Source organism: Falco naumanni, chromosome 5 (assembly GCF_017639655.2).
Source record: "Falco naumanni isolate bFalNau1 chromosome 5, bFalNau1.pat, whole genome shotgun sequence".
In the NCBI taxonomy this organism is placed as follows: Eukaryota; Metazoa; Chordata; class Aves; order Falconiformes; family Falconidae; genus Falco; species Falco naumanni.
In genome coordinates this window covers 52,552,442-52,566,488 of record NC_054058.1, presented here as the reverse complement: position 1 = coordinate 52,566,488, position 14,047 = coordinate 52,552,442, and the positions used below count along the sequence as shown (strand labels likewise).

Sequence of the window (14,047 nt, the reverse complement as noted above, 5' to 3'; positions counted from 1 at the left end):
AAAGGGAAAGCATCTGCCCTTCCATCTACCTTCCTGCAAGTCCAGGGAGGGTTATCAAGTGCAGCTTTTCCAAAGTTGGGTGGGTTTTTTTTCTTTTCCTTCACAGATTTTGATTTTTCCTTTCAGAATTGGATACCTTTTTAGGTGAAAATAAAACAAAATTCCCTTTGCTGTGCCAGAGGGGTCATGTAGTATAGGAGAAGTCTGTTTATGTTGTGGGATTCAGTAGAATGCACACAGAATCAGATGAGTGGGATTCAGAAGCCTGAACAGAAGCTGGGCAGAGCCTATGGGTTTAAAACTCCAGGCATATGCCATAGGTGAAAGTTACAGTAATGTTACTAAATAATATAGGCTGGAGACTGTTCTCTGCAATGCAGCCGGATACTAGAGCCTGACAGCTACATTCTCTTCCCCTCCCAAACAGCTGGGCTATGTGCAGGCTGCTGCTGCCAGGTCTATTTGGTGCTGTCTTGGAACGATATAAGTTACCATGCCTGCTCCAAACCCGTACCAGGAGCAATGTTTGCTGTCTATCCATGCCTACCCCTTGCTGCTATTTCACTAAAGCACGTTTATAGATTTAGTCCTACGGAACCAAGCTACAGGACAGGCCCCAAGTTCTTCTCACAGCCATTTAACTCCCACTGCCATAAATGAACATAACATCTTACTGGGAATTTCACTAGGTGTCAGGATGGATAAATGTCAAGTAACCAGGGTGGTTGTCAGATCTTTTTGTTTTCTTTTAATTTGTCTTTCAACTAAAATTCTTATTTCAACAAACAAATCACCTGTCCTGCCTAGCATGCATAAGAATCACTCCATAAAAGAAGGATGGTGTGTAACTGGAGAAGTTATTTCTGCCTTTGAACTGTAAGAATTTGGAGAGGGCTGACTTATTCAGAAGCTTGGGGGTTTTCCTCTTTTTTTTTACATCCTATCTCAGTCCATAATTCCAGTTGCTAGCAAAAGCTGCATCAATGATACTGCACCAAAAAAAAAGGAAATTGACTTTCAATTGCTATTTCTTTTGTGGCTTAGGAACAATGTATTTCTTTTAAAGGATGCTTATTTTCACTTGAGTTTCTTGAATTACACAAATTGCTTTCTTATAAAGGAAACCACTATTGATCATAAAAGATGGTTATTTGTGTGAAGATCTCTGTAAACTAAAGGTTACATTTTGAGATGTCCAGGCTATAACTATTGTCAGGAGTCTGCTGGAAGCAATTTGGGTAAATGCAGAAAATGTTTCTACACACTTACTGAAGAAGTGTTGCTGCATGGTGTTCTGAAGGGCTGCTGCAAGGAGAATGACAGTGAGAATTAGCCATTCTGAAAAGTGTTGCAGAATATGAACTGGCAATATGCACTGGACAAACAACTCAGTTCTATGAAATTTTGATGTACCAATGCAGTCTACATCAAAATTTCATAGAACTGAGTTGAGTTTAATTAAAGGGTAGGAAAAAAGACTGATTTGTTTTTTAAAAAACCAAAACATTATATTCAATATATTTGATGCTGCATTTTAAAAAACATGTTTAGTTGAATCTGATTAACTACAACTATAAAAAATTTAAAAGACATTTCAATTATTCCACCATGGATAATTCATTTTCATCCTGATCATTATTTTCCAGGGGGCAGAGAGAAGAAAGATGTTTCATAAGAAAAAGAGAAGAAATCTCTTTATGGTAGAGGACTTTTCTCTCTTCTGTTTTGCCACTGATTAAAAAAAATAATAATTTCACAATACTGATAATGAGCTTAAGCCTGTCACCCATAGTCAGGTTATTTTCCAAATTAATGAAGGAAAGCAACATCTGGTCCTTGATCGAGACATACCTTGTTTTGTTCCTGCAAATCTGCATTGAGTTTTGCTCTGATCTGTGACAAAAATAATTAAAAATCACATTCTGGTATATATTCCTAGTACCATGTGTTTTAAGTGAGTGTAAACAAAACTTGATTTTTTTATTTATGTATTTATTTAAAATATCCATGTAATTAGTTATTTAAATCATACACTCATAATTAATTTCTCTCAAAAAGGAAAGATTTAGAATCTTCTGATCATGAATGGAAGTTATAAAATAAACTGAGAGGGTACCACTAAATTAAAGAGTATCCAGAAAACTTCTTGATCAAATGAAGCTTGCTAAAAGCACCAGATGCAAAAGACAAAAGACTAATTGTCAGCATCAATGATGCTAAGTAAATGTTTGACTTACTGATTATAATGAGCCACTGCTGTTAGTGGGAGCTTTGTGAAAATTGTTCTTGAATTATTCTTCCATGATGAAAATGTTGTTTTGGTGGCATATTTCATATGCAATGATTTTATCTCTTGACATACAGCTCATTTGCCCCAGGAAAATATCTCTTATTGTCAATTGGGACTTTTGTAGTATGTAACTAATTTTTCTATAAAGAATATTGATTAGACTAATATTGGTGGGTTTTAATTTTAAAGCTCTTCACAGTGTCTAATTTGTCTCCATTACTAATAATTTTTGTATACATGAACTTTCTTCTAATTGCCACTGAATATCATTTGCAACCTCATAGGACTTTATAAATAACATGTCTGAAAAATCAGAAGCTCTTCAGCTAGCAGTTAAATGTTCAAGACACAGCAGAGATTCACAAAATGACATATGACTACATGCTTATAACAAAAAACCTCCATCTAACAAGACCTAGCCGAGCTGTGAATATAACCAACAATCTCCCATTGCAAGCAATATTTAGTTCAAAAGACCTTCTAAAAATACAACTGTGGCATGTCATGCATTTTAATTTATGTAATTGGAACAGAAAAGAAAATAGAAATTACCATCAAGAGATTTACTGGACATGGCTCTTGTTTTCTTAATGGTAGTAAAAAAATAATTAAAAGCCATCAATATTTTCCATGTTTAGAACATAACATGATTTTGGTTGCAGATTTTGGCTTGTCATCTGTGTTAGCGCTGTGCAAATACCTAAGAGTATTCCTGAAGAGAAAGAGAGGGGAAGATTGCTGTTTTAGTGGCTCTGTGCTTCTGATACCCACTTTGTCACATCTTAGCATATAAGAGTTTTTGATCGCCGTCAAGCTCACGCTGCCAGGTTCCTCCTGGGTATGGACTAGCTTCATGAGCAGCTGGAGACTAAAATCTCTACAGACCCAGTCAAAGCAGTAGCAGAGTCATACCTGATGCTGTGGCCTGGAATATTTTTACACCTGAACTAGTCACAAGAGGTTCTAGTTCTCCAATCTAAATTACGCTGTTGCTGACTGTCATAGCTTAACTCCTCCTTACAGACCTCTGAGGTGAGAAAAAGGTCCGACCCAAGCATTTTTGAAGGGCAGCCAATGAAAAGGGGTGAGTCATGGTAAAAAGAGGCAAAGAGTAATGGCAGAAAACTGAAGCAACCTATTCTTCCAAAAACATTGATCTTCTCTTCCTATACATCCTTCTTAGTAGTGAGCAATGTTTAATGGACTTACCTCAAGGTTTCACTTTACACCTCAGCAATCCTTTCTTGGGTGACTTTGCTCAGGCTCAAAGAAGCCTGAAGGAGCCAGCTAAAGAGCTAATGTGCAAATAGGCTCTGCAAGCAAGGCACGCACAGGTTTATAGTGTAAAGCAATTATTGACTATCACTCCCAGGTGCTACAATTCTAAGCTTTAGTGTGCTTACCACCCTCACGAGACACCTGAGGAAGCATTGCTGGTCAGAAGGTGCCAGTCAGGGAGGAAAGAACTGGCCCCTGCCCCTGGATTGGATCCTCCATGCCGGTGAGTTACCATCTGCTGACTCCACCTTTCTGCCTTTAGGGTTTTATTCCTTTCTATATTGGTATTTTTCCTTTTGAATCTGTCAGCTGCCAACAAACACCATCTCACGTCTCTCTATCCATAATTTTACCCTTTTTATTTTGCATGGTTCTCTCCATAGGCTTTCCTATGGCCCTTCTCAGAGCTTTGTTACTTGCTCGGAAGTCTGGGACAAATTCCTACAGTGGAGACCTGTCAGAATTAGGCCTGAGACACGGGAAGACAGACAGCTGAGCCCAATGGTGAGGGCGGTCACAGAGCAAGAGGGTTATGGGTTTTGTTTCAGTGTGTTAGGCTCCCAGAGGATTCAGAAGCTCTTCCTCTGCTGAACAAGATACCTTGTTTTATTAGCAAGTGTGTTGCAGGAAGATTACATATGTGCTCTGGGTTTGTTTCTGAGTGTAACTCAGAATAAGTATTTATCTATAAAATTCATGCTGCAGCTTGGCCCTAACTATGCAGCAGATACCTAGGCAGACATACTTCTGTTGTCACCCTGACCCTAGAGTTTGAGAAACCGTCTCACAGTTGTACTATGCTCCTGACTGGTTCCCCATTCTCCAGTTCCTGATATATTTCAAGACAATGCCCCAGTCTTCTTGATCCAAACTGACACTGTGACCCTCTCATGTGATAGCTTTTACAGAGGCTTCCCTGCAAATATATTAAAACACATGTTGCTGAAATCTCTAGCAGGGTGAAAATGACCCTGGAGAAATAGTGACTGCTTGTTTTATAATGAGACAGGTACTTAGGGTGACATACACATTTTCTCAGAGTCTAATCACAGCACTTAGTGTCGTTTATGACAGACTGCTTGGGGTGGATTCAAAATGCCAGCTGCCCACCTACTCAGCATGTAAGCTTACTGTGTGCTGTGCACAGGAGTGAAAAATAAATGGGTATTAAGGTAGTGTTTTAATAACTCTGGGATATCTTAACAGGCACAGAAATCAAAGGAATCCCTCTCTGCCTTTGCATGTGGTATCGCGTACATGTTGAATAGAAACACTCTGGAATGGAGTGTGTGATGGGGATCACCAAAATGTTTTCCTTTTTGTGCAAATGAATGTGCCAAGGTAATTTCCTCAAAAGCATTTTTTAGGAGAAGTTGCTCATTGTTATGTGGAAAGGTAAAGGCTGCAACTTAACGCAAAAATGTTGATTTAATATCCCTGGTATTCATCACTGACAAAAAGGTCTAATGAAGAGTTTACTGACATGAATAGAAAGATTCCCACTGTCTTCAAGCACTAAGCATCAATATTACTAAGCTAATGACTACTTTGAGGCAATATCTACCAATTACAACTTGAGGATTTCTGAAGCTGATGTCTGTTCTTGGCAGAAATCAATTACGGTAAATAAAAAACAGTAAGTTCAGAAAATGGAGATATTGTTAGACTGATGTGGCCCACACAACTGAAACATTTGATATGAGGAAGTAATATGCAATAAAGGAAATTATTGTTCTGTGAATCAAATGTTATTATGTGTACAGTTTCTACAATGCTAATCTATTGTTAAGAAATTAAACGGAAAACATTACACTATTTACAAAGTGACTTCATCAGTATTCAAGCAAAGGTTTTCTGAAAATAATTAATTATTTCTAGGTGAGTTTGAATCAAAGCCAAACTCTGAATATTATCAGTTTGGCTGAAGACATTCTGCACATTATCTCTTCTCCTCTGGGAACAATCATGTCTGTCTGCATTTTGGAGCTGTCTTCCTTGTCTTCAATTAGTTTAATAAGCTCCTACAAACTTAAGATAAAATCAGTTGCGGAGCCACCTCATCAAGGAACAACTTTGGTCAATTTAGGTCATTAAGACCCTGTCAAACTCTCACATTACTGCTGTTCTCAGAGGAAAGGATTCATACACACACACCCAGCAAAACCTTACAGAGAATAAACAGCCTAGATATTAAGGGGGCAGGGGGAATTCTTTCAACTTTAACTTAAAGTTAAAAGATAAAGGTGTAAATCAAGGAAATGAGTCCACAAAACTGGAATATAACAATATCACTATATCACTCATCATGATGTCGCTAATTTACTGAAAAAGTGTAAGTGCAAACCAAAGACTATTAAATTAATTCCAGGAAACCTTTGGGTACAAGTGCTGCTCTTTCATCATCTAGAGCATGAATTGAGGTTCCTGGGTTCTGGGCTATCACATAGAGAAAATCAGGGGGCTAAGAATAGATGTCAACATATTCTTTACAAAGCATTGGAAGAGCCCTCTCTAGTTTCTACATGAGGCACTTCAGCATATTTTTTGATGTTGGCTTGGTCCTTTTCTGCAGAGCATTTTTATTCCAGATTTTGCACGATATGGAATAAAAATCTTTAGTCAATTCTTTAGCCAGACTTATTTCACAGGACCTGGACACAGAGAAATACCAGCCAGACAAATGTAGAATAATTTAGAAGTAGCAGAGCTGCCACGGTAGGGTTCCACAGATGAGCAGTTAAACTGCATTACATAGTGTGTAACAAGCATGAAGGATTAGGACTAGTAAAAGTGAGTCTTAAGAAATATTAGTCTAGACAGCTAACTTTTAGATGGCTAAATTCAGGTAGAATTCACCCCAACTTGGATATCAACAAGAAAATTACAATCCTAACTTAGATACTAAATCCAAAATTACAGCCCTCAGTGTCAGCATGTACCTAAAGGCACTGGGAACCTCCCCTTGCACACAGAAACTCCCTCAGTGACTCAAGGATATGATGCCAGCTGCCCACCTACTCAGCATGTAAGCTTACCGTGTGCTGTGCACAGGAGTGAAAAATAAATGGGTTCCCACAGAGCAAACATGGCGCTCAGTTGCCATCCAGCTTTACACATCTCTGGAAACCGATCCACGTGAAAGGTCCAGGGCAGTGCACAAGAGTAAGCACCAGGCACCATACCTCATGTTACAGCATCTCTGCTTCATAAATACCACAGTTCCACCAATAATCACAGCAGAAATTATGGCACTCTGAAAGAAAAATAACTAAGCATGGAAAGCATTCCATGGTTTCCCAGTCTGCTTGGAGCTGTGCAAGAGTTTTTTATAGGAAATGAATGTCAGGTTTGCCTTTGAGAGTTGAAGGCTGTAAAGCACTTGTCAGTGACAGAATATGCTTCATATTATTTTATGTTTTCAGTAAAATCGAAAAGTAGAAAGGGAAAGCTAATTCAGGAAGTGTGTGCTGGCAGCTAGACATATTCATGGGAGAGAGGAAAGGTGCAGATGCAGCCTCTCTCTAGAAGCCATCTACCTGGCAGTGCTACAGCAGTGAAGTATGAGGAGGTTTTCAAATTTGAAACCTCTATAGTGGAGAATGCTTGGACTTTACCATGGTGTTTTAGAACATGGCCTACATTTTGTTTCACAAGCTAACAGAACTGCTGTATCACTGCAGTTTGCCTTCACCTGCCTGCAGCGAAGCTGCATCCAACTCCTGCTTCAAAGGGATTTAGCCATCAGCCAGTTCCTCTGATCCTTGGAGGGGATACAGGAATGCTCTTTGCACTGTTTGGGTTTAATTCTGGAGCAGAGAGGATCCTGCTGAACATGTCGTGTCACTAAGTGAGCAGGCAACACACGTGAATCATCTGAGGGAGATTTGCATTGAGCATTGTCAAAGCACGGGATTAGCCTTGCAGGCTCGTGGGACTCTGCTTGCTTTGAATTTTGGTTGTGTTTCACATTCAGACAAAACATTGGAACAAAGACAACTCATCTGAAAGAGCTGAAGGCTCATCTGCCTGGTTTGACCTCAGATTACACCACTGGGTTCACCTGGTTCTCCCTCACAACAAAAACCAGCCAAGCGCTGCTTAGCTGCAGCGCTTGGTCAGGATGAGAGTTGTGGGCCTTGACGAATCCTCACTAGACCTGTCCTGAATGTTAGTTTTTTTCTCTCATTAGTATTTTGATACCTTTGGCAGCCTTTTCTTTTTAATGCCCTTATCTCATCTTCCATTTTGGTAAAAAGTATGTTTGCTCCCTCCCTCTCCCTCCCACCAGTGCCTGGGACCCACCTCTTTCATCACTGTAGGTGCCTCCTGTGCATCCCCCTGTCCTGGGTGCCCTGCCAGAAAGCAGACACTGCCCACCCAGCCCCAGTTCTCCAGATCTTCTCCTCAGCCCACGCCCCCTGCATGCCCTCCAGCTGCTTGTGCATGACCTGCAAACTGTCAGTGTCACTTAGAGCCCATCCACCCCAAAACTGGGCTCCACAGTCACCTGTACATGTCTGTCCTCCAGTCACTCCATTTTCTCACCCCTAAATCCTGCCAGACACCAAAAGATGGGACAACTTGTCATCTGGGAAGGGGAGAGCGGTGGGGTGTGTGAAAACTGCTCAGAGACAACCTCCACTTGGACCTCAAGCCATGCCTGGCACACGCAAGAATTTTCTTCATAGAGTGGTAGGCATGGGCACATCCCCCCCACGATGGGTACCCTGGCTAGTGATCCTTCTGTGGCAAAAGGTAGTCCCTGGCACACGTGTACCCCAAATGTTTCAGGTCACTGTCACACTGCCAACTCCTCCGTATCCTCTTGCTGAAGATTTGACTGCACATGTCTCTTCAGCTCTTCCCCTGTATGAGGCCCAACCAAATCACTCCACCTTCTCATTCTGGCCCTGCCCATGTCCATTCTGACCACCTGAAGAAGGAAACTCAATGAAGAGTTCCCAAAGACTTCTGCTCTCACATCTGTCATGTCTCCAAACAGTACTGTGTTCCCAGCTCCATGGATACCCCCTAGGATAAGTGGGTGCTCTCAGAAATGTTGAGTGTCACTCAACAGCTCCTCTGCCACGCAGGTCTGAGCTCCCAACCCTCACACTTGTATTTCTGCATTCATTGTTCCCCATCACTGGCTATCTGTCCTCCTTATGTTTCATTTTCCATTGTTCTCTCCCTCTCATGCACAAGGCAGAGCACCACCTACAGGACTTACACAGCCCTTTGTCCACTAGCGCTCACCATACTTCAGTTGCCCCTTTACTTTTCCTATTACTACAAACACTCCTTTTTTGGCATTTCTGCTTGTCTCCAATAGAAAAGGCTATGACCGTGCATTCAGGAAAAATATGAGAAATAATTTAATCCCCATGTGAATTTCTGTAACGGCAATAATAGACACTTTCTCCTAAAATAACTCAAAACACTCCACAAAAATACGCAAAAAAGTCCTTTGGCTGTGCATGCCTTTGGTTTGAACAGCATACACCTCTGTGTCTTGGATGAGAGCTTTTTGTAATTTGATTTCATAAAGAAACATAACTGTTTTAATGTAACAGTATTGCAAAAATGATGTTAAACAGTGACTCTACTGAGGTTACTTTAATCTGTAGTTTCCTAGTAAATATAAAAAAAAGTTCTGAAGTCAAATTAATATTTTAAAATGGAGGCTTCACACAGTTCAGATCAAAATTTACAATTCCCATGTCTCTTTTTCTTTCTTTTTTCAGTTTGATAGTCAAATATCTGAATTACTCACAAGACAATACATAAAATTTATAATATATTTCAGGGATCTATTATGAAATAGAAGAAAAGAATTATACCCATTATTATTTTCTCTTTTAGAAAAATATTATCCTATATTTCATATCTAGTATGTTCTTAAGTCTATAGTACCTTATAAACACTTCAAAGTTAAGATTAAGCTGTTGTTTTGTGCTTTAATAACACTCCATGTCTGATAGCACTAGAACCTTCTAAAGTGCTACACTTAAACAGCTAGGAAAGTATGAAAGTAAAGCCCAAGAATTTCTGATCTTTTGGCCTATTGACCTTGTGTTATAATTTTCATTTTGATGCACTAGAATTACATTCGAATTGTGTCTTGTTCTTCATGAAAATCTTCTATTTTTTGAGTTCCTGCATTCGGGCACATCTGCCATCTCCCATTTTTGAAGTTCCCATCATGATATTTTGCACAAATAGGAGCTTCAAAAATTTGACACAAAGCTTTAGTCTGAAGTTTGCTGTTCTGAAAACGAAGTTGCAAAAACACAAGCGCAGCTTGTATCCTAACACTGGCTTGATTTTTACTTTTTAATTTTATTTTGCATGAACTAAACACAAGATATGAATTTGACACAGACTGTAGAGACCATCTTAGCACAAGCTTGGAAACCTAGAGGTTTGCAGATAGTCCTGTCCCACATGTCAGTTCTGTATTCCTGAGATGTGGTCCATAAAAGATGACAGTCCACCCAGACAGGAGGTAGATGCCAAGAACAGATTGCAAATCGCTGCAGTAAAAGAGTATGAACTGAGGTGTGAAAACAAGAAGTAATCGTCTATGCAAGAAAGTACCTGGATTTGTCAGTTTGAGAGTTTGGAGAGAGCAGTGAAGAAAAGGAAATATCTTAATGAGGAAAGGCCATCCACAAGGCAGACCAGGCAGATATTTAGTAATGAGGACCGCGGGTGGAACCGCTGGAGGCAGGCAATGGCATTAGTCACGACAGGGTGGAAGTCAGTCACAGGTCCAACTCACGCAGCAGCAGCAATGAACATAGATGCACCAGGTGGCTTTTCACAAAGCCACACTCTAAAGCTCACATGAGCCAGACCCTCCCGAGGGAGGGGAAGGCAGACCTGTGGCAGGACAATTGTTAATGTTTCCATTGTTTTTTTTACAAAAGGAAGTTCATGTGATGAAATTATATTGATAACAACAGTTTAACCAAGGTTAAATGACATTCCTAGTCTTATCTTTCCTCCCTTTTTTCCCTCAACAACCTTTTATTAAAATCAGACACTAAGAGGCTAATTTGTATGTGATTCATGCAGATTCTTTCTTCTTTGCCTCTGACTTTTATTCCCACACAGACAGTCACAATACTGCTCATATTGATATAATTGGAAACACTGCCGTTGATTCTGGTAGGAGCAGCATCCAGCATAGCATAGGTGGGTTACTGAGTTTCCATGGGATATCCATTGTCACTATTCAATTCCAGCATCACGCAGGCCTATTACAGGAACACAAAGTACCATATGACAATTATAGCATTAAAGATCAGTACATTATGATCACATCTAAATTGTCAGCCTTAGCAAGAAGTGCTTAAAGGGAAAACTGCTCTGTTGCAGACAAATGCTTAAAGAATAGAAGTAGCTGGATGAATTTTTTTGTACAATAATGTATGCAATGTCTGATTTTCTATAGGAGACTATCAGGAATTATCTAAATCATCATGCTCACTCTAGTTAGGGCTTCATGTAGTTCAAATTTATATAATTCTTCTTTGAAGCTACTATGTGAGTTCCATTAACTCACATGGCAACAATGCTTGGCTTTCAAAGCACTTTCATAAAACAGCTGTACAGAGTCCATTTCAAGTCACAGAAATGAATAGTGATTTTGACAGCCAAGGCAGTAATGCTGAGATACGAAGAACTACTTTCCACATCATTAACCACAGCCTTTCCCCCTTGCTAGAGTAGCTGGTAAAAAAGGGCAGGGTACTTTTTGTCGTAACAACTTCTCAACAGCTCATTTTGTAGGCTATAATCATGAATGTCTTTTCAACTTTCAAAAAATTTATTTTTGTTTGCATAATGGGCCGGATATAATGTTCACTAAATTCACTTATGACAAATAACCAGATTACTGAAGTTTATTGAATTTAAGATTAGGTATTCTAACTTTCAAAAACCTTCAACCAGTTCAAAATGTAACCACCTTCTCAAACACAGCCTCAGTGTAACACTAACCAGCAGTCAGTGTGGACTCCCCAGCCTTCCTCTTCCTAATAGGAAAGGTCGGTTTTACAGTCCTTGTGGACTATCTGCCCTCAGTGGAACTGCTGAAATTATCATAACAGCTCATGATAATTTTCCAAGCAGCTGAATCAAGCCTGGAGTGCTTTATGAAGTACGACAATCAATCTCTGCATCTAAGGTCTGAAGAGCAAAATTCCCTTCTTTGGCCCCGTCACAGTAGAGGGAGAATGTTGGATGCAAAGAGCTTTATATTCAGATACGTTTTTGAAGCACAGGCTGCACTCAAAAATTGACCTTGTCTGCCCAAAATTAAGAGCAGGAATGAGAGCAGACCACTGTCTTCTAGTCATTTTCCGTCCCTATTATCACCTGTTTGCTTGAATTGATTTTCAGTTCAGAAGATGTAGTATACTGGCCTTAGGAAAACCCCAGGACAGGATAGCTGCTTCAGGATAAATCTGTGCATGCTTTGCCACATTTGTATGTGACCTGATCAGAGTGACCTGATCAGAATGACCTCCTCCATCAACAGGCACTTGGATCTACCCTGGGACTCTAGTGGCAATCCAGAACTAAGACTGAATTCACACCCTGTACATCTACAATAAAGATGGAGCATGAGGAAAAGTTATTTTGACAGCAAACTTACAGAGTCCTTACAGCTCTTTTTTTCTTTGGAGGAAGGAGCACACTTGTTGCTGGAGCTCACCACTAGATAGCAATAAAGACAGACAAGGAATGCAGTAGGAACCAAAGGTCCTGTATGGAAGCTGCACAACAAGCTCAGCAAAACAATTCTATTATGAAAGCACTGACATGAAACAAATGCATTCTGCTGTATTGGTTAATATAAGAACTTGGTTGCCAGAAAGAGATCTTAGGGAATGATAAATAGGTCATCTATTTTTATTTAGTATGGTAGTTAGTATTATAGGCTTAGAAGATGAACACAGGAGAGCTGAATTCCATTCATTTCCTGGCTATTGTAATGGTACAAATAAATAGAATTTTCTACATCAGGGAACCAGCTTTACAGAAAGGTTGAATCCACTGGGGTATGAGTGTACTTGTTAAGAAGGTATTGCAAATGTTGCTTATCTAACACTGGCTGAAAAAGACGTGGATAGAAAAGAACATTTGGCACCATTTGAAACATTAACTTTTAAAGTTTCCACAAAGTGCTGCTGTTCTTAAGGATTCTAAAATAAAAACTTACTGTTATAAGGGGTTTGAGATTTACTGTAGCAAAACATTTTACATGTGCAGAATAGGAATTCACAGTTTTCTCATAGGGAAGATTTTTTTTTTCTTTTTAACAAAGATTTGGAAACGGGTGAAAACTAAACTGACAATCTTACAGTTCAGAATTTCCATTAAGAACTTTCTATTTAGAATTACATGTTTTAAGACTGTAGGAGCATAGTTAAAAGTTAATTATGACAACACTTTTTGAATATAAAAAATATTAATTCTCAAAATGTTTGAAATGAAATAGCTAACTGAAATTAAATTCTATTTCCCCAGGATTTTGAGTAATAAAAAAGTCAAAATTAGTTTACTTACCTTTTGGAGAGGTCAAATAAATACAACTTGTCAAAAATATACAGGATAGAAAAGTGTTTTCCCCCCAGCTACAGTCCTAGCAGTATTTCCCAGAGCTCCTAAATGTCAGATCTCCACTCCAACATTCATTTCTATTTAAAGACAAATAACTTATTTATAGTATTTTTAATGATTATGAGTATGCACTGAGTGGAAACAAAACAAAAATACTGAAATACTTACTTGCAGCGTAAGTATTTAGATACCCAGGACAGATACTTCATCCAGCCACATGCCAACCCTCTGGATTCTGAAGCAGAAACTGCTATTGCCTTTTGGTACAAGTACTACGGCATTATCTGACCAAGCAACATTTCCTGAAAGTGCTATCATCTGAGACTGTGCTCTGCTGTGCCCATATGCATTTTGGCCTGCTGGTAGAAAACAGTATCTTGTGATCCTTGCGTGGATGACTGACTGCAGAGATGCAAGGGCTGATGACTTCACCTTGGAGCAGCAGCGTAAAATTCAAGCTGGCAGAGTTCAACTGGATATGTTTGACAACAAATTATTAAGATTGTTCTTCAGAATTCAGTGATGCTCCCCCTTGCGAGAACTACAACAGCTCCCACTAGAGACACCCCTTCTCCCTCCTACTCCCTGCCCTGAGGTATGATAAGAGTGTGGGACATCTCAGCTGGCCAATTGCACTCCTTCCCATTTCTGCACTGACACCCCTTCTCTTGCACCCTGCAGCTTGTACAGAGAACTTGGTGGATGTCACAGCACTATCAAAACTAGCCAGGTGCAACAGGCTTTTACCATCCCATACCAGGTGAACTTCAATAAGTAGTTCCCACACCTTGCCCCAGAACAGCCACCAATCCCCCACAAGGGTTCAAAAGTGTCTACTGTCCATTGTGC

General features: G+C 39.7%; 1 long non-coding RNA gene across 3 annotated transcripts in view; it reads right to left on the bottom strand.

The window, feature by feature from the left end:
- Window positions 1–13,747, bottom strand: part of LOC121088360 — a 51,249-nt gene extending 37,502 nt beyond the window's left edge. For 2 of the 3 annotated variants that reach the window (XR_005827933.1, XR_005827931.1), the window contains exons 1-2: window positions 13,367–13,747; window positions 13,145–13,275 (exon numbers count right to left, since the gene is read on the bottom strand). This is a non-coding gene — a long non-coding RNA (uncharacterized LOC121088360). The remainder of the gene's footprint in view (window positions 1–13,144; window positions 13,276–13,366) is intronic. The other variant, XR_005827932.1, reaches the window with a different exon arrangement.
- Window positions 13,748–14,047: the final 300 nt, after the last annotated feature.